This window comes from Lonchura striata, chromosome 8 (genome assembly GCF_046129695.1).
Source record: "Lonchura striata isolate bLonStr1 chromosome 8, bLonStr1.mat, whole genome shotgun sequence".
In the NCBI taxonomy this organism is placed as follows: Eukaryota; Metazoa; Chordata; class Aves; order Passeriformes; family Estrildidae; genus Lonchura; species Lonchura striata.
In genome coordinates this window covers 239,920-259,124 of record NC_134610.1, presented here as the reverse complement: position 1 = coordinate 259,124, position 19,205 = coordinate 239,920, and the positions used below count along the sequence as shown (strand labels likewise).

The 19,205-nt window shown below is 51.0% G+C and overlaps 2 long non-coding RNA genes across 2 annotated transcripts; both read left to right on the top strand.

The window, feature by feature from the left end:
* Window positions 1–2,535: 2,535 nt before the first annotated feature.
* Window positions 2,536–4,938, top strand: LOC144246687 (uncharacterized). Its single transcript, XR_013340354.1, has 3 exons — window positions 2,536–2,843; window positions 3,804–4,088; window positions 4,521–4,938. It is a non-coding gene; the product is annotated as an uncharacterized LOC144246687 (long non-coding RNA).
* Window positions 4,939–12,749: 7,811 nt separating this feature from the next.
* Window positions 12,750–15,137, top strand: LOC144246686 (uncharacterized). The gene is made up of 3 exons (XR_013340353.1): window positions 12,750–13,042; window positions 14,003–14,287; window positions 14,720–15,137. It is a non-coding gene; the product is annotated as an uncharacterized LOC144246686 (long non-coding RNA).
* Window positions 15,138–19,205: the final 4,068 nt, after the last annotated feature.

The window sequence follows — 19,205 nt, the reverse complement described above, 5'->3', positions numbered from 1 at the left end:
AATGTGACTATAATGACGAAAAATTATATGAATAATCAAGTATTGCTTATAGACAGAGCTTTTTTTTTTAAATTTGGTTAGAGACGGGGCTTTAATAGAAAAAATATGAATATACATTTTATTTTGATATCGTTCTAAATATGGAAATATATATTCAATGTATACAGATATATATAAAAATATAAAAAAATAAAAATAAGTATTAGGAAGAGATAGGCTATAAATAACATCATACATCAATCTACATTTAAAATGTAAATTTGAATATAAATGCAAAAAATAGAGATAAACGTAAACGGAGCTTAAATAATGGGATTTTTTTAAAGATTTTGACTTGGATGGAGGCAGGGGTTTATTTTAAGCAATATAAACCTTCTAGAAATCTAAATCTAACTATAGAAATATATAAGCAATATATTAAGATATGTACTAAAATAGAATAAAATATAATAGAAATAAATGTAAGAAATTATAAAAATTCAGTTATACATCAATATACATTATAAATCCGAATGTGAATATAAATATGAAAAATATAAAAATAAAATACATTGAAATGCAGTTTAAAAGAAAAGGTTTTTTCTTTTGGTTCTTGTTGGGTTAGAGGCAAGGGGTTTTTTTTTTGTTGGCGTTCTTTTCCGCGCGGGATATTTTGGGGCATTTGCTACCGAGGATGTTCCGGAGGGGACGGCGCCCGTTCTTTTTGCCGCCTGCCCCGCCCGCGGCCCCGAGGCGAGCGGCGGCCCCCGGCGGTGGCGGGCGGCAGTGCTGCCGCCTTGTGGACAGAGGTGGGTACTACAGACACAGCCCGCGGGCGCCATCTTGGGAGTGGCTTGGCGCGGACTCGGCTTGACCTTCTCAAGAGGGTGCAAAAACGAGGACAAGAAAGTCGAGGACCCGTGTCTGTTTTCCACACTGCCTGAATTGCCCGCACCGCCGGCGCCCCCCTAGGGGATTTTCCGCGGCAGTTCTGGTGCCGTGCACACGGGCTGTGGGGTCAGCAGCACCGCGAGCCTGCGGGATTTTGGCACGAGCCGACAGGCATCGGCAAAACGCCTGTCTCCGTCAAGGTCCTCACGGGCCGCCATCTTGCGAGTGCTTGTCGCGCACTCTCTTGACAAGTGCTGCCGCCTTGTGGACAGAGGGTGGTACTGCAGCCCCCCAGCCAGCGCCCGGCAAAACCACCGAGACGGGGCGGGAGCGAGCGGCGAGTGGGGCGGTGTCTGTGAGTGAGGGGAGGGCTGAAGGCGGCTCAGCGGCGGCGAGGATGGCGGCGAGGGCAGCCCGGTGGGGCCGGTGCCGGCGGGCGGCGGAGGCGCGGTCGCAGCGCTCCCGGGCCGCGGCCGAGCGGCATCGGAGCAGGGCTGCGCCGCCTTTCCCGGCCCCGCGCCCCTCTCCAGACGCCGGGAGCGGCCGCGTGCCGGAAAATGCCGCCGGGGCGGCGGAGCGGGGCCCTGGCTCTGCCCGCCCCTCCTGCCGCCCTCCTTGGAATGGTTCGAGGCGTTATGGGTTTATTGAGGTAGGAATAATTATTTTGTTGTTGTTAATTTAATGTGGGGTTTTTTTTATTTGTTTGTTTTTGTCGTTTGATGTATTTGGTTTGTAGAGCAGGAACTGCAGACAGAATCCTGCAGAAGTAATATGGAATTTGTCCTCCCAAAACCCACCCGGCTTCAAACCACTTTCAGCACGTGGTCTTCCTTAGCAGCACATGGTTCCCCCATGCTTGAGAGGCGCTGCACTCTACTTTTCTCTCCACCTTTGCTGACAGATCCTGCTGAAGGCTGAGGACAAAGCCCTACCGCTACACGGACAAAGCAGCAGACCTGGTTCGGGAAGCCAGCGTGCTCCAGGTTGCTACAGGACTCTGATCAAACATCAGCATCCCCGTCTCTCACATTGATGGTATGTGGTAACCCCTTAAGAACAGAACTCCACGACTTGGGGCTACCTTTTCTAACCCTAAGCAACAAACTGGGGATGGATAACTCTAGAGATCCTGTTATGTAAGGATCTCCAGGATTCAGCCCTCCATGTGTCCTTGGAATCAGCAGAGTTTCCACTTTACTCCCAGACGTAATTTTTGATGTGGTTGTGCCACTTTAACAGTATTTGAAATCTCTCTTCGTGTTCTTGCAGCAGCATTATTGAACTACAATGGAAATGTAGTCCTGCCTGAAGCTGTTCACAGAATCGTGGAATCCCAGAAGGGTTTGGATGGGAAGGCACCTTTTTTTAAAGCTCATCCCGTTCCACCCCCTGCCATGGGCAGGGACACCTTCCACCATGCCAGGGTGCTCTAAGCCCTGTCCAGCCTGGCCTTGGACACTTCCATGGATCCGGGGGCAGCCACAGCTTCTCTGGGCAACCTGTGCTGGACAGCAGCTTTGAAAGGCAGAATGAAGTACAGCTGTGATTTTTGTGCTGCCCCCAACATTGTATTGCCTGGCAAATGTGCCTTTGAATTTTTTTTTTTTTTTTTTTTTTTAAGGTTTTCTTGTTTGTTTTGTTTGCTTTCGTTTTTTTTTTTTGTTGTTGTTGTTGTTGTTTTGTTTTTGGGTTTTTTTGGGAACTAAAAAGATACCTTGTGTTCCTGGAATGTTGCATTCTACCTCTGTTGTTTTCCCAGTTAGTCTGGATCCTCTGCTTACATTTTTTCCTTCACTTATTAGATGTCGTGGATATGCTGGCTGTTCTGATGGAGGGCAGTGATGGCTTAGATGAGGAAATTGTGTTCTCTTTAAATGAAGGCGTGATTATCCAGACATTTCCCTTCAGTGCTGTTGTCCCTGCTGCATTAGCAGCCAGGAATATGCTGTTGCTTCAGTCTGAAAACGGAACAGGTACAGTTTTTTTTTTTTATGTTTTATGTGTCGTTTCTAGCAGTGGAGTGAAAGTGGCATCATTTCTACTCTCTTGTAATAATTTTTTACCGTTTATAATTTTTTACCTTGAGGCATGTTATTACCTTCCCTGCAAGCAGAAGGAGGTGCAGATTGATGGTGTTTTGTGCTCAAGAGGGGCATTGAAGCTCTGTAGGTGCTTCTGCCCTAATTCCCTGACCCTGAAGAGAAGGGACACTGTCCCTGCATGGACAGTCTTGGTCTGGAAGTAGTTGGCCTCAGTAACACAGCGTTTTAAGGGCAGAGCATGGCGATCAGGAGAGGAAGGTGTTTCCCGTGCCTGTGGGCAGCTCTTCCCGAGATCAGGGAGAGGGGACTGCCTTGTTAAGTAGGAAATGGATGCGTTTCCCAAGGAAAACTTCAGAAATTAAGCTCCAGGGGCAAATACTGCGAGGTTCTACTACCTCCTTGAGGACAGCGTTAAAACCACAGGGGCATCAGCAGGGCTTGGAACAGGACTGGCCAACCGCAGAGCACCTCACGAAGCCCTCTCTGTGTATGTGGCAGTCGAGTAGCACCTGGGGGGTGCTGAAAGTCCCAGTTCTGACAGAAAATTCTGTTTAACTTGTACACGTTGGCTGGGTGTATCCCCCCAGTACAGCTCGGTTCTTCTCTGAGGCGGTGCCTGGCAGGGTGTCTCCCTGTAAAGAGACGGGCGTGTTTTTGGCACAAGACAGCGAAGGTGGATTGTTTGCTTCAGCAGGAGCTGATGATGTCTGGAGGGTTTTTCAGGTACCTCTGCAGTCAGGAGCACGTGTCTAGGTCACTGCGAACACTTTTTGATCTCGTTCAGTTCTTTTCTGCGTGAGGCTCTGTGGGCTGCTGGCAAGGCCCAAAGTAAGGAAGGTTGCCCCAGTGTCCGTGCTCATGTCAATAGTTTAATTTATTTGGCTTTTCTAGGAGCAGATGTCGTGGAGGACTTTGTTGCTGTTTTCACTGGCCTCCTGCACTCTCCGAGAGAGCCCCTTTCTCCCTGCTTGACGTTCCAGCTCTGTGACAAAGCTGCTAAGTATCCTCAGCTCTACCAGTTTAACCGATACTATAGACTCTGGATGCCCAAGTAGTCCCAGGAACCTGTGGTATGGAATACCTGAAGTCACTGAATTCTTGAGCCAGTATTCCTATAAAATCCTCACAGTTGACAGAGGTTACATTTCCATCAGGAACAGCGTTTTTATTGAGGAGGTAATTCTGCATCCTTGTTGATCGTGCTGGGGACACACGTTTGCTCCAGGGCTTTTCTCTGATGACACAAGAGGTCTCTGTGGTGTTTGGGAGGCGATACCAGGCCTCAGGGCTCATACAGAGACTCCTCAGCAGGCACAGCAGAGCCTGGTGTGCGCTGTGGCCTCTGTTTACAGCGCCCGGAGTTCCCCCGGGTGGGTGGAGGATCACAGGCCCCTGGGCTGGGTTTGGTGAGTTTTTCTCAGTTCAGCAGTGTGAACACTCCAGATACCCCTGGGGACACTACTGGACAGCTCTGTTCTAGCAGGACTGCACGCCTGTGCTCCCAGAGCTTCAGTTCAGAGCTCATCTCAAACCAAAGGTGGCTGAAGAGACTTTTGTTTCATACTCATCACTGTTTTTCTCTTACGCTTTTTGTTTCGCTTTAAACAGTTTGAAAACCACAAGGAGGTCAGGCAAGAGCCTTCTGTGGCACCGGATTCTGTATTTGCTACTTTGCTGAAGGGAGCCCGGGAGAGAGGAAGCAGTACCTTCCTGGAAGATGGTGTTCAGACAAAGTGGAGAGACTTGGCTTCCCGGCTCCCCCCACCTGAGCAGCTTTTGTTGGGAGTAAAGCACGTGCTGCTGTACCTTAAACCTACAGTGGAGAACTTCAGCAGATAATACTGTAGTGATGCTTGGTTTACTTTATGGCACAAGTTACAAATGACTCAGCTGCTAAAACTTAGGTTCCAGTGCTGTAGCTCTTTTTCCTCGACTCGCCTCCGAGGGTACGCAGCACCATACAAAACTGCACCTAATTTGTAAACAAATGTCAGTTGTTCTGATTATTGAAGCTGGGCTTTATTCAGTTGTGTGTGCTGTGGCCAGGTCCTTTGTACAAATAGTATACGGAGGGTGGGGAAACCAGAACTGCACATTCCTTGTGATATGTATGGGATTTTGGGGGGGGGTTAAATGAAAAGGAGATGCAAAATGAGGGAATTGCTTTTAGATGTAACTATTCTTGTCCTAAAGGAGCCATCAGCTCTGTCCCGAGAGTTGAGTTACAAGTGTGTGTTGAAAGAGCCGCAAGCCTTTAGGGGCTGCAATTTGTGTGCCCTGGAATGAGGTGCCCTGAGGAAATGTGTGAGCCGGAGGGAGCCGAGCTGTGGGAGTGGGCGAATGGAGGCGGGTGCGGGCGGGAATAGCCGAGCGTGGCCGAAAGTGGTCGGGAGGGCCCGTGGAGGCGAGTGGAGCCGAGCTGCGCCGAAGAGGCGAGTGGGGCCGAATGCGGTCGGAAATAGCCGAGCTTAGCCGAAAGTAACCGAAGCTGGCCGAGGAGCCGAGCGTAGCCGAGCGGCTCCGAGTACAGCCGAGGCGAGCCGAGCTTTGCCGAAGAGGCTAATCGAGCCGAATGCGGCTGGTAATAGCCGAGCGTGGCCCAAAGTAGCCGAAGCTGGCCGAGGAGCCGAGTCCAGCCGAACCGAGCCGAGCTCGGCCGAGCGCAGCAGCCCGGGCAGGGCGGGGCGCTGGGAGGATCCCCTCCTGTCCCTCTCTCTACCGCTCCATCCTCCTCCCCGTATTCCCCTCAGTTACCTCTCTTTCCCCCGTTTCCGTGTCCCCCCCCAAACTCGGCTCCTTCCTGTCCTGTCCCTGCCCTGCTCCTCCGTTCCATTCCCCCTCTCTCCCTCCTCTGTTCACCGTCCCTCTTCCTCCCCTGCCGGCCTTTCCCTTCCCCGCCCGCTTTCCTCCGCAGCCCGTCCTCCCTCCCCGACCTTTCGCATGCCCCGCTCTCCCTCCTCTCTTCCCGTCGCCCCTTCGCTTCTTTCCCCCGCAGCCGCGGGGCTCGGGGCGCCGGAGAATAAAGCCCCGAGGGCCGGAGCCCGGCGCCCCCCGGGCCTTGCGGGAGTCCCCGCACGGGGCCGGAGGCTCTCGGCGGATCCCCCGCGCCGCTCGGACCCCGCCCCGGCGCTGCCGGACCTGCGGCTCCGCCGGCATCGCGCTGCGAGCGGCCCCCGCTCTGTGCCGTGCCGGCCGTGCCGCGTCCCCGCCGCCTCTGCCGCTCCCTCTTTCTGCCCCTGGCCCGCGACAGCGAGGCGGGGCAGGAGCTTCGAGCCTTCTGGGGGCTGCCCCCCCTTCCTTGTTGCGGCGGAGTCCCTTTCTGGGGGGATGGACGCGTGGGAAGGGCTGGAAGGGAGTGCTGGGCTGCTGTCCGGGGCAGTTGGACTCGTCCTGTGCCTTCTTCGGGAGTCAGGGTTAGGGGCTGAAGACTCGGGGCTCTGATGTCATTTGGGGCACCCCAAGGTCGCTAGGAGAGGGACACACACTGCGGTGGGGGAGCGGGTGGGTGGCAGATGAGAGGGGGGGTCACGCTGGGTGCCGTCCCGCAGAGGGACCCAAAGCTACCCCAAAATTCCCAGGGAGGGGTGTGTGTAGAATACTAAAACCTGGCAAGTGTTTCGTTTTCACAGGTATTGGTAAAGAATAGGAAGCTATGGCTAAACTAATTTGAAAAGAAGCCCTCTCTCGATCCACTCATTTGTACCCAGGAATGTAGGAAACTCTGACTGTGGATGGGCAGTAGTTTTGAAAATCATGCCGTAGCCTTTTTCTCTAGGAACGAACCAAGCGAGTGCCCTGAAACCAGCGGAGCAGCTGCAGGGGCTAAATGGAACAGAAAGGGCTCCCCGGCACCTTTTGCCTCCGTTCTCTGCCATTCCTCAAAACGTGTCGCAGCCCCGGAAGAGGCGTTTGTCATTCCAGCCTGCCAAAATAAAGACCTGTAAAATCCTAGCTCTGCCTTTTGTTTAACGTGTTCTTACTTTCTATTTATGTCATCACAGAAAGCAAGGAAAGAAGAAATGTGACTGGTTCCCACTATTGCTCCATGCAGGCATTTTTAAAGGCTTCTGTACTTCTATCCTCTTTTTCCACTCCAAGCTTCATTTTTCCCCTCCTTTTTCGAGGTCTGCTGCTTTGGGTGTCCCAAGGAGGGCTGGGTTCCTCAGCAGGGGTCTTAGGAGTTGGTGCTGATTCTGCTTTTCCACAGATATATCAAAGTGTGCTACCAAAGTGACTATTTTCTCCAGGGGAAAGCTTTCTCTCAATGACCATCAATGCATGTATGTGTTTTAATCGTGTAACCAGATGGATTAAGAAAAGCTGACACCCGTAGCAGATTTCTGTTGGATCTGTGTCTGTGAGAAGTGCGCTGTGTGCTGGAGAGGGAGAGACGCTGTTGGAGAGTGGCAACAGCGGCAGGTGTGAGCTGTTAGGATGATGGGGGCTCAGAGCAGCCCCAGGTGTGAGCTGTGAGGATGATGAGGAGGGGGCGGCTCCTCCGAGGGCTGATTTAGGGGGTTTTCCTCACATCGCTTTTGCACGGAGCTGCTGGAGAAGAGGAGTTTATGGGGGGCTCCCGGGGCTGTCTCCTGGAAGGACGGTGAGTGCTTCGGACGGGGTCTGGGGGATCACCTGGATATGCACTTGGAGACGTGGAGCATTGCTCAAAGGAGGAGCCGAGGGACAAACCCTTGTGCCGAGAAGCAGTAGCCAAACAGGTGAGCCGGTGCGCCTTTGTAGTGGGGGCTTTTGTCCTTTCCCTTTGAAATTTCGTCATCCTGAGGTTGAAATGGAGGGGTCAGTCCTGTGGTCCCGCCTTTTAAGAGGTTTGGATTGAGGTAAAATTCTCCCTTTTACCATTATTTGAGGCAGGCCCCTTGTTTTCTGCTCTTCTAGGGGACGCAATTGAAGGGGGGGAGCGCACGTTTCTGTGCCCTCGTTGGGGTGAGGTGAGCGCCGGAGCGTGGCGTCACTGTCGGGCCTTCAGAGGAAGGGAGCTGCAGCCGTGGCAGCGCTGGCAGGGCGGGGATCGCGCTGTGCCGCTGCATTCGGGGCGCTTCTTCTGCCCCCGGCCCGGCAGCGAAGGGTCCGGCGCGGAGCCCTGGCGGCAGTGCCGGGGCTGGCCGGGGCGGAAGGGGAGCTGGGCGCGGCTGGGCTGCCGCGGGCCCGCCGGAGCCGCGCCGGTGCGAGCCGTGCGGAGCCGAGCGGAGCTTTGGCCGGGCCGGCGGGCGGGGGAGGCGGCGCGGGCGGCGCGCCCCGGCGCCGGCCGGTGCCGCCGCTCCGGGCGCGGGGCTCGGGCGCCGCCGGGGCCCCCCGGGCCCGGTGCCGGCCCCGCCGGGCCGGGGGCAGCGGGCGGGGGTCTGCCGGCGCGGCGCCGCCTCTGCCTGCCGGAGGATCCGCTTTCCTGCCGGAGCCGCGCTGCGCCCGGGGCCGGGAGCGCGGCTCCGCATCTTCCAGCCTCCCTCGCTGCGCTGCTTTTGAGGAATTTATGGGATCCTTTTCTTTTGTTCGTAGTTGCTGTAGGAGAAGGGCCATGGTGTTACTTTTTGGTTGTTACGGTTCTTGCTTCAGGTGCGCATGACAAGGGGGTTTTTTTTGATTGAGTGTTGTTGGATTTCTTTTTGATCCGTTCTTATGTTTCTAAAGAATGTGTTCTTAAAGGTTTACAATGGTTTTTATGGGTCGTAGCATGAAGTAGACGTTAGGTTTTTAATTCGTTTGTGAAGGCTTTTATTAGCATGAGCATATGTAGTGTTTGTTTTGGTGGGTTTGAGGTAGTGTCCTGTAGTTAATCAGTGAGGTTTTTTTTTAATATTGATTATTGCATTCTTGTTTATTATGTTATAGGGGTTTTATGCATTTGGCATATTTGATTGCCGTGTATGTTTTATTGTTGCAGAGAGTTCGGGAGTTATTAAAATTGTTACATTTCTCTTTTGGCGACGTGTTTATTTCTAGGTGGTATTTGTGTTTTGATGGTTTGAGGCATAATGGGTTTATTGAGTTAGGAATAATTATTTTGTTGTTGTTAATATATATATTTTTTTTTTTTTAGTTTGATGTATTTGGTTGTTGTTTTTTTATTAGTTTTATTTTTGGGAACATGGGTCTATCTATGGTGGGTCCTTATGCGCAGTTATTTTATCTGGGTGGTGAATTTTTTTTCCTTCGTGGTTTCGATTTTTTAATATCTGTAATTATTTGGTGGGTTTTTTTAGTTCATTTTATAGAGCATTGGGTTCTCTTTATGAGTTAGTGTAGTGGTAGAGTTTTGGTTATTTTTTTTAGAAACGTTCGGGGTCTGTTGTATGATTTGCAGTATAGTAAGTTAGTTGGGTTTTTTTTTTTTTCATTTTAGTGGTTTTTGTGATTTGCTGTGTGGATTTCTATAGGTTGTTTTAAATGTTTGTTTCGTTTTTGTGATGTGATAAGAACTGTTAGTGAAAGGAGTGTAGTGTGGGTTTTTTTGCTGGTAGTTGGTTGGCTGGTGGAGCCTTTCTGAATTTTTTGGATGGTATTGGTGGGAATTTGATGCTGTTTGTTTTGGCATTTTATTTTTAGGAATTGGATTATAACTGCAAAGTTTTAACTATAACTCTAATGAAACAAAAGAAATGCATAAATATGAAAATGGAATATAAACCTTCAATTTTAAATATAAACGGAATACATATAAATAAAACATGTAACATAAATAATGTTATCCATTACTATTAGGTATTATATTGTTTGATATAGAGTATTTTATATGTATATATAAATACATATAAATAGAGATTATAAATACAAGCAAAATAACCATATAGAGTTGTATAATTAATTCGTGTGGATATATAAATATAAAAATTACAAAATAATAGAAATCAATGCAGTACATAATGCATATTTTACAGTATATGTGTTATTATAACGCATTATATGTCATAAATATTATATATCAAAATATAGTACCTCAATATATTGTGATAGAAGATATAAGTACTATTAAAAATAAAATATAGAAATATTTAAATATCGTTTAAAATAAAGGGGATTTTTATTTTCTATTTGGTAGTAGGTAGGGGTTTTATTACAAAAATTATAAATATAAATAAAATAAAATTAGAAATCTATGTGTAGAAATATATCCTAAATACATTAAGATCTATATAAAAATTCAGTGGTAAGTAAATATAAGTATTAGCAGTATGTACGAAATAGAGTTTAAATAATAATTTATCTATCTTGCTACCTTATAATATATATAATATATATTTATAAATACATCAGTGTAAAGTAGAAATACAAATGTGACTATAATGATGAAAAATTATATGAATAATCAAGTATTGCTTATAGACAGAGCTTTTTTTTTTAAATTTGGTTAGAGACGGGGCTTTAATAGAAAAAATATGAATATACATTTTATTTTGATATCGTTCTAAATATGGAAATATATATTCAATGTATACAGATATATATAAAAATATAAAAAAATAAAAATAAGTATTAGGAAGAGATAGGCTATAAATAACATCATACATCAATCTACATTTAAAATGTAAATTTGAATATAAATGCAAAAAATAGAGATAAACGTAAACGGAGCTTAAATAATGGGATTTTTTTAAAGATTTTGACTTGGATGGAGGCAGGGGTTTATTTTAAGCAATATAAACCTTCTAGAAATCTAAATCTAACTATAGAAATATATAAGCAATATATTAAGATATGTACTAAAATAGAATAAAATATAATAGAAATAAATGTAAGAAATTATAAAAATTCAGTTATACATCAATATACATTATAAATCCGAATGTGAATATAAATATGAAAAATATAAAAATAAAATACATTGAAATGCAGTTTAAAAGAAAAGGTTTTTTCTTTTGGTTCTTGTTGGGTTAGAGGCAAGGGGTTTTTTTTTTGTTGGCGTTCTTTTCCGCGCGGGATATTTTGGGGCATTTGCTACCGAGGATGTTCCGGAGGGGACGGCGCCCGTTCTTTTTGCCGCCTGCCCCGCCCGCGGCCCCGAGGCGAGCGGCGGCCCCCGGCGGTGGCGGGCGGCAGTGCTGCCGCCTTGTGGACAGAGGTGGGTACTACAGACACAGCCCGCGGGCGCCATCTTGGGAGTGGCTTGGCGCGGACTCGGCTTGACCTTCTCAAGAGGGTGCAAAAACGAGGACAAGAAAGTCGAGGACCCGTGTCTGTTTTCCACACTGCCTGAATTGCCCGCACCGCCGGCGCCCCCCTAGGGGATTTTCCGCGGCAGTTCTGGTGCCGTGCACACGGGCTGTGGGGTCAGCAGCACCGCGAGCCTGCGGGATTTTGGCACGAGCCGACAGGCATCGGCAAAACGCCTGTCTCCGTCAAGGTCCTCACGGGCCGCCATCTTGCGAGTGCTTGTCGCGCACTCTCTTGACAAGTGCTGCCGCCTTGTGGACAGAGGGTGGTACTGCAGCCCCCCAGCCAGCGCCCGGCAAAACCACCGAGACGGGGCGGGAGCGAGCGGCGAGTGGGGCGGTGTCTGTGAGTGAGGGGAGGGCTGAAGGCGGCTCAGCGGCGGCGAGGATGGCGGCGAGGGCAGCCCGGTGGGGCCGGTGCCGGCGGGCGGCGGAGGCGCGGTCGCAGCGCTCCCGGGCCGCGGCCGAGCGGCATCGGAGCAGGGCTGCGCCGCCTTTCCCGGCCCCGCGCCCCTCTCCAGACGCCGGGAGCGGCCGCGTGCCGGAAAATGCCGCCGGGGCGGCGGAGCGGGGCCCTGGCTCTGCCCGCCCCTCCTGCCGCCCTCCTTGGAATGGTTCGAGGCGTTATGGGTTTATTGAGGTAGGAATAATTATTTTGTTGTTGTTAATTTAATGTGGGGTTTTTTTTATTTGTTTGTTTTTGTCGTTTGATGTATTTGGTTTGTAGAGCAGGAACTGCAGACAGAATCCTGCAGAAGTAATATGGAATTTGTCCTCCCAAAACCCACCCGGCTTCAAACCACTTTCAGCACGTGGTCTTCCTTAGCAGCACATGGTTCCCCCATGCTTGAGAGGCGCTGCACTCTACTTTTCTCTCCACCTTTGCTGACAGATCCTGCTGAAGGCTGAGGACAAAGCCCTACCGCTACACGGACAAAGCAGCAGACCTGGTTCGGGAAGCCAGCGTGCTCCAGGTTGCTACAGGACTCTGATCAAACATCAGCATCCCCGTCTCTCACATTGATGGTATGTGGTAACCCCTTAAGAACAGAACTCCACGACTTGGGGCTACCTTTTCTAACCCTAAGCAACAAACTGGGGATGGATAACTCTAGAGATCCTGTTATGTAAGGATCTCCAGGATTCAGCCCTCCATGTGTCCTTGGAATCAGCAGAGTTTCCACTTTACTCCCAGACGTAATTTTTGATGTGGTTGTGCCACTTTAACAGTATTTGAAATCTCTCTTCGTGTTCTTGCAGCAGCATTATTGAACTACAATGGAAATGTAGTCCTGCCTGAAGCTGTTCACAGAATCGTGGAATCCCAGAAGGGTTTGGATGGGAAGGCACCTTTTTTTAAAGCTCATCCCGTTCCACCCCCTGCCATGGGCAGGGACACCTTCCACCATGCCAGGGTGCTCTAAGCCCTGTCCAGCCTGGCCTTGGACACTTCCATGGATCCGGGGGCAGCCACAGCTTCTCTGGGCAACCTGTGCTGGACAGCAGCTTTGAAAGGCAGAATGAAGTACAGCTGTGATTTTTGTGCTGCCCCCAACATTGTATTGCCTGGCAAATGTGCCTTTGAATTTTTTTTTTTTTTTTTTTTTTAAGGTTTTCTTGTTTGTTTTGTTTGCTTTCGTGTTTTTTTTTTGTTGTTGTTGTTGTTGTTGTTTTGTTTTTGGGTTTTTTGGGAACTAAAAAGATACCTTGTGTTCCTGGAATGTTGCATTCTACCTCTGTTGTTTTCCCAGTTAGTCTGGATCCTCTGCTTACATTTTTTCCTTCACTTATTAGATGTCGTGGATATGCTGGCTGTTCTGATGGAGGGCAGTGATGGCTTAGATGAGGAAATTGTGTTCTCTTTAAATGAAGGCGTGATTATCCAGACATTTCCCTTCAGTGCTGTTGTCCCTGCTGCATTAGCAGCCAGGAATATGCTGTTGCTTCAGTCTGAAAACGGAACAGGTACAGTTTTTTTTTTTTATGTTTTATGTGTCGTTTCTAGCAGTGGAGTGAAAGTGGCATCATTTCTACTCTCTTGTAATAATTTTTTACCGTTTATAATTTTTTACCTTGAGGCATGTTATTACCTTCCCTGCAAGCAGAAGGAGGTGCAGATTGATGGTGTTTTGTGCTCAAGAGGGGCATTGAAGCTCTGTAGGTGCTTCTGCCCTAATTCCCTGACCCTGAAGAGAAGGGACACTGTCCCTGCATGGACAGTCTTGGTCTGGAAGTAGTTGGCCTCAGTAACACAGCGTTTTAAGGGCAGAGCATGGCGATCAGGAGAGGAAGGTGTTTCCCGTGCCTGTGGGCAGCTCTTCCCGAGATCAGGGAGAGGGGACTGCCTTGTTAAGTAGGAAATGGATGCGTTTCCCAAGGAAAACTTCAGAAATTAAGCTCCAGGGGCAAATACTGCGAGGTTCTACTACCTCCTTGAGGACAGCGTTAAAACCACAGGGGCATCAGCAGGGCTTGGAACAGGACTGGCCAACCGCAGAGCACCTCACGAAGCCCTCTCTGTGTATGTGGCAGTCGAGTAGCACCTGGGGGGTGCTGAAAGTCCCAGTTCTGACAGAAAATTCTGTTTAACTTGTACACGTTGGCTGGGTGTATCCCCCCAGTACAGCTCGGTTCTTCTCTGAGGCGGTGCCTGGCAGGGTGTCTCCCTGTAAAGAGACGGGCGTGTTTTTGGCACAAGACAGCGAAGGTGGATTGTTTGCTTCAGCAGGAGCTGATGATGTCTGGAGGGTTTTTCAGGTACCTCTGCAGTCAGGAGCACGTGTCTAGGTCACTGCGAACACTTTTTGATCTCGTTCAGTTCTTTTCTGCGTGAGGCTCTGTGGGCTGCTGGCAAGGCCCAAAGTAAGGAAGGTTGCCCCAGTGTCCGTGCTCATGTCAATAGTTTAATTTATTTGGCTTTTCTAGGAGCAGATGTCGTGGAGGACTTTGTTGCTGTTTTCACTGGCCTCCTGCACTCTCCGAGAGAGCCCCTTTCTCCCTGCTTGACGTTCCAGCTCTGTGACAAAGCTGCTAAGTATCCTCAGCTCTACCAGTTTAACCGATACTATAGACTCTGGATGCCCAAGTAGTCCCAGGAACCTGTGGTATGGAATACCTGAAGTCACTGAATTCTTGAGCCAGTATTCCTATAAAATCCTCACAGTTGACAGAGGTTACATTTCCATCAGGAACAGCGTTTTTATTGAGGAGGTAATTCTGCATCCTTGTTGATCGTGCTGGGGACACACGTTTGCTCCAGGGCTTTTCTCTGATGACACAAGAGGTCTCTGTGGTGTTTGGGAGGCGATACCAGGCCTCAGGGCTCATACAGAGACTCCTCAGCAGGCACAGCAGAGCCTGGTGTGCGCTGTGGCCTCTGTTTACAGCGCCCGGAGTTCCCCCGGGTGGGTGGAGGATCACAGGCCCCTGGGCTGGGTTTGGTGAGTTTTTCTCAGTTCAGCAGTGTGAACACTCCAGATACCCCTGGGGACACTACTGGACAGCTCTGTTCTAGCAGGACTGCACGCCTGTGCTCCCAGAGCTTCAGTTCAGAGCTCATCTCAAACCAAAGGTGGCTGAAGAGACTTTTGTTTCATACTCATCACTGTTTTTCTCTTACGCTTTTTGTTTCGCTTTAAACAGTTTGAAAACCACAAGGAGGTCAGGCAAGAGCCTTCTGTGGCACCGGATTCTGTATTTGCTACTTTGCTGAAGGGAGCCCGGGAGAGAGGAAGCAGTACCTTCCTGGAAGATGGTGTTCAGACAAAGTGGAGAGACTTGGCTTCCCGGCTCCCCCCACCTGAGCAGCTTTTGTTGGGAGTAAAGCACGTGCTGCTGTACCTTAAACCTACAGTGGAGAACTTCAGCAGATAATACTGTAGTGATGCTTGGTTTACTTTATGGCACAAGTTACAAATGACTCAGCTGCTAAAACTTAGGTTCCAGTGCTGTAGCTCTTTTTCCTCGACTCGCCTCCGAGGGTACGCAGCACCATACAAAACTGCACCTAATTTGTAAACAAATGTCAGTTGTTCTGATTATTGAAGCTGGGCTTTATTCAGTTGTGTGTGCTGTGGCCAGGTCCTTTGTACAAATAGTATACGGAGGGTGGGGAAACCAGAACTGCACATTCCTTGTGATATGTATGGGATTTTGGGGGGGGGTTAAATGAAAAGGAGATGCAAAATGAGGGAATTGCTTTTAGATGTAACTATTCTTGTCCTAAAGGAGCCATCAGCTCTGTCCCGAGAGTTGAGTTACAAGTGTGTGTTGAAAGAGCCGCAAGCCTTTAGGGGCTGCAATTTGTGTGCCCTGGAATGAGGTGCCCTGAGGAAATGTGTGAGCCGGAGGGAGCCGAGCTGTGGGAGTGGGCGAATGGAGGCGGGTGCGGGCGGGAATAGCCGAGCGTGGCCGAAAGTGGTCGGGAGGGCCCGTGGAGGCGAGTGGAGCCGAGCTGCGCCGAAGAGGCGAGTGGGGCCGAATGCGGTCGGAAATAGCCGAGCTTAGCCGAAAGTAACCGAAGCTGGCCGAGGAGCCGAGCGTAGCCGAGCGGCTCCGAGTACAGCCGAGGCGAGCCGAGCTTTGCCGAAGAGGCTAATCGAGCCGAATGCGGCTGGTAATAGCCGAGCGTGGCCCAAAGTAGCCGAAGCTGGCCGAGGAGCCGAGTCCAGCCGAACCGAGCCGAGCTCGGCCGAGCGCAGCAGCCCGGGCAGGGCGGGGCGCCGGGGCGGAGCCGGGGCGCTGGGAGGATCCCCTCCTGTCCCTCTCTCTACCGCTCCATCCTCCTCCCCGTATTCCCCTCAGTTACCTCTCTTTCCCCCGTTTCCGTGTCCCCCCCCAAACTCGGCTCCTTCCTGTCCTGTCCCTGCCCTGCTCCTCCGTTCCATTCCCCCTCTCTCCCTCCTCTGTTCACCGTCCCTCTTCCTCCCCTGCCGGCCTTTCCCTTCCCCGCCCGCTTTCCTCCGCAGCCCGTCCTCCCTCCCCGACCTTTCGCATGCCCCGCTCTCCCTCCTCTCTTCCCGTCGCCCCTTCGCTTCTTTCCCCCGCAGCCGCGGGGCTCGGGGCGCCGGAGAATAAAGCCCCGAGGGCCGGAGCCCGGCGCCCCCCGGGCCTTGCGGGAGTCCCCGCACGGGGCCGGAGGCTCTCGGCGGATCCCCCGCGCCGCTCGGACCCCGCCCCGGCGCTGCCGGACCTGCGGCTCCGCCGGCATCGCGCTGCGAGCGGCCCCCGCTCTGTGCCGTGCCGGCCGTGCCGCGTCCCCGCCGCCTCTGCCGCTCCCTCTTTCTGCCCCTGGCCCGCGACAGCGAGGCGGGGCAGGAGCTTCGAGCCTTCTGGGGGCTGCCCCCCCTTCCTTGTTGCGGCGGAGTCCCTTTCTGGGGGGATGGACGCGTGGGAAGGGCTGGAAGGGAGTGCTGGGCTGCTGTCCGGGGCAGTTGGACTCGTCCTGTGCCTTCTTCGGGAGTCAGGGTTAGGGGCTGAAGACTCGGGGCTCTGATGTCATTTGGGGCACCCCAAGGTCGCTAGGAGAGGGACGCACACTGCGGTGGGGGAGCGGGTGGGTGGCAGATGAGAGGGGGGGTCACGCTGGGTGCCGTCCCGCAGAGGGACCCAAAGCTACCCCAAAATTCCCAGGGAGGGGTGTGTGTAGAATACTAAAACCTGGCAAGTGTTTCGTTTTCACAGGTATTGGTAAAGAATAGGAAGCTATGGCTAAACTAATTTGAAAAGAAGCCCTCTCTCGATCCACTCATTTGTACCCAGGAATGTAGGAAACTCTGACTGTGGATGGGCAGTAGTTTTGAAAATCATGCCGTAGCCTTTTTCTCTAGGAACGAACCAAGCGAGTGCCCTGAAACCAGCGGAGCAGCTGCAGGGGCTAAATGGAACAGAAAGGGCTCCCCGGCACCTTTTGCCTCCGTTCTCTGCCATTCCTCAAAACGTGTCGCAGCCCCGGAAGAGGCGTTTGTCATTCCAGCCTGCCAAAATAAAGACCTGTAAAATCCTAGCTCTGCCTTTTGTTTAACGTGTTCTTACTTTCTATTTATGTCATCACAGAAAGCAAGGAAAGAAGAAATGTGACTGGTTCCCACTATTGCTCCATGCAGGCATTTTTAAAGGCTTCTGTACTTCTATCCTCTTTTTCCACTCCAAGCTTCATTTTTCCCCTCCTTTTTCGAGGTCTGCTGCTTTGGGTGTCCCAAGGAGGGCTGGGTTCCTCAGCAGGGGTCTTAGGAGTTGGTGCTGATTCTGCTTTTCCACAGATATATCAAAGTGTGCTACCAAAGTGACTATTTTCTCCAGGGGAAAGCTTTCTCTCAATGACCATCAATGCATGTATGTGTTTTAATCGTGTAACCAGATGGATTAAGAAAAGCTGACACCCGTAGCAGATTTCTGTTGGATCTGTGTCTGTGAGAAGTGCGCTGTGTGCTGGAGAGGGAGAGACGCTGTTGGAGAGTGGCAACAGCGGCAGGTGTGAGCTGTTAGGATGATGGGGGCTCAGAGCAGCCCCAGGTGTGAGCTGTGAGGATGATGAGGAGGGGGCGGCTCCTCCGAGGGCTGATTTAGGGGGTTTTCCTCACATCGCTTTTGCACGGAGCTGCTGGAGAAGAGGAGTTTATGGGGGGCTCCCGGGGCTGTCTCCTGGAAGGACGGTGAGTGCTTCGGACGGGGTCTGGGGGATCACCTGGATATGCACTTGGAGACGTGGAGCATTGCTCAAAGGAGGAGCCGAGGGACAAACCCTTGTGCCGAGAAGCAGTAGCCAAACAGGTGAGCCGGTGCGCCTTTGTAGTGGGGGCTTTTGTCCTTTCCCTTTGAAATTTCGTCATCCTGAGGTTGAAATGGAGGGGTCAGTCCTGTGGTCCCGCCTTTTAAGAGGTTTGGATTGAGGTAAAATTCTCCCTTTTACCATTATTTGAGGCAGGCCCCTTGTTTTCTGCTCTTCTAGGGGACGCAATTGAAGGGGGGGAGCGCACGTTTCTGTGCCCTCGTTGGGGTGAGGTGAGCGCTGGAGCGTGGCGTCACTGTCGGGCCTTCAGAGGAAGGGAGCTGCAGCCGTGGCAGCGCTGGCAGGGCGGGGATCGCGCTGTGCCGCTGCATTCGGGGCGCTTCTTCTGCCCCCGGCCCGGCAGCGAAGGGTCCGGCGCGGAGCCCTGGCGGCAGTGCCGGGGCTGGCCGGGGCGGAAGGGGAGCTGGGCGCGGCTGGGCTGCCGCGGGCCCGCCGGAGCCGCGCCGGTGCGAGCCGTGCGGAGCCGAGCGGAGCTTTGGCCGGGCCGGCGGGCGGGGGAGGCGGCGCGGGCGGCGCGCCCCGGCGCCGGCCGGTGCCGCCGCTCCGGGCGCGGGGCTCGGGCGCCGCCGGGGCCCCCCGGGCCCGGTGCCGGCCCCGCCGGGCCGGGGGCAGCGGGCGGGGGTCTGCCGGCGCGGCGCCGCCTCTGCCTGCCGGAGGATCCGCTTTCCTGCCGGAGCCGCGCTGCGCCCGGGGCCGGGAGCGCGGCTCCGCATCTTCCAGCCTCCCTCGCTGCGCTGCTTTTGAGGAATTTATGGGATCCTTTTCTTTTGTTCGTAGTTGCTGTAGGAGAAGGGCCATGGTGTTACTTTTTGGTTGTTACGGTTCTTGCTTCAGGTGCGCATGACAAGGGGGTTTTTTTTGATTGAGTGTTGTTGGATTTCTTTTTGATCCGTTCTTATGTTTCTAAAGAATGTGTTCTTAAAGGTTTACAATGGTTTTTATGGGTCGTAGCATGAAGTAGACGTTAGGTTTTTAATTCGTTTGTGAAGGCTTTTATTAGCATGAGCATATGTAGTGTTTGTTTTGGTGGGTTTGAGGTAGTGTCCTGTAGTTAATCAGTGAGTTTTTTTTTTAATATTGATTATTGCATTCTTGTTTATTATGTTATAGGGGTTTTATGCATTTGGCGTATTTGATTGCCGTGTATGTTTTATTGTTGCAGAGAGTTCGGGAGTTATTAAAATTGTTACATTTCTCTTTTGGCGACGTGTTTATTTCTAGGTGGTATTTGTGTTTTGATGGTTTGAGGCATAATGGGTTTATTGAGTTAGGAATAATTATTTTGTTGTTGTTAATATATATATTTTTTTTTTTTTAGTTTGATGTATTTGGTTGTTG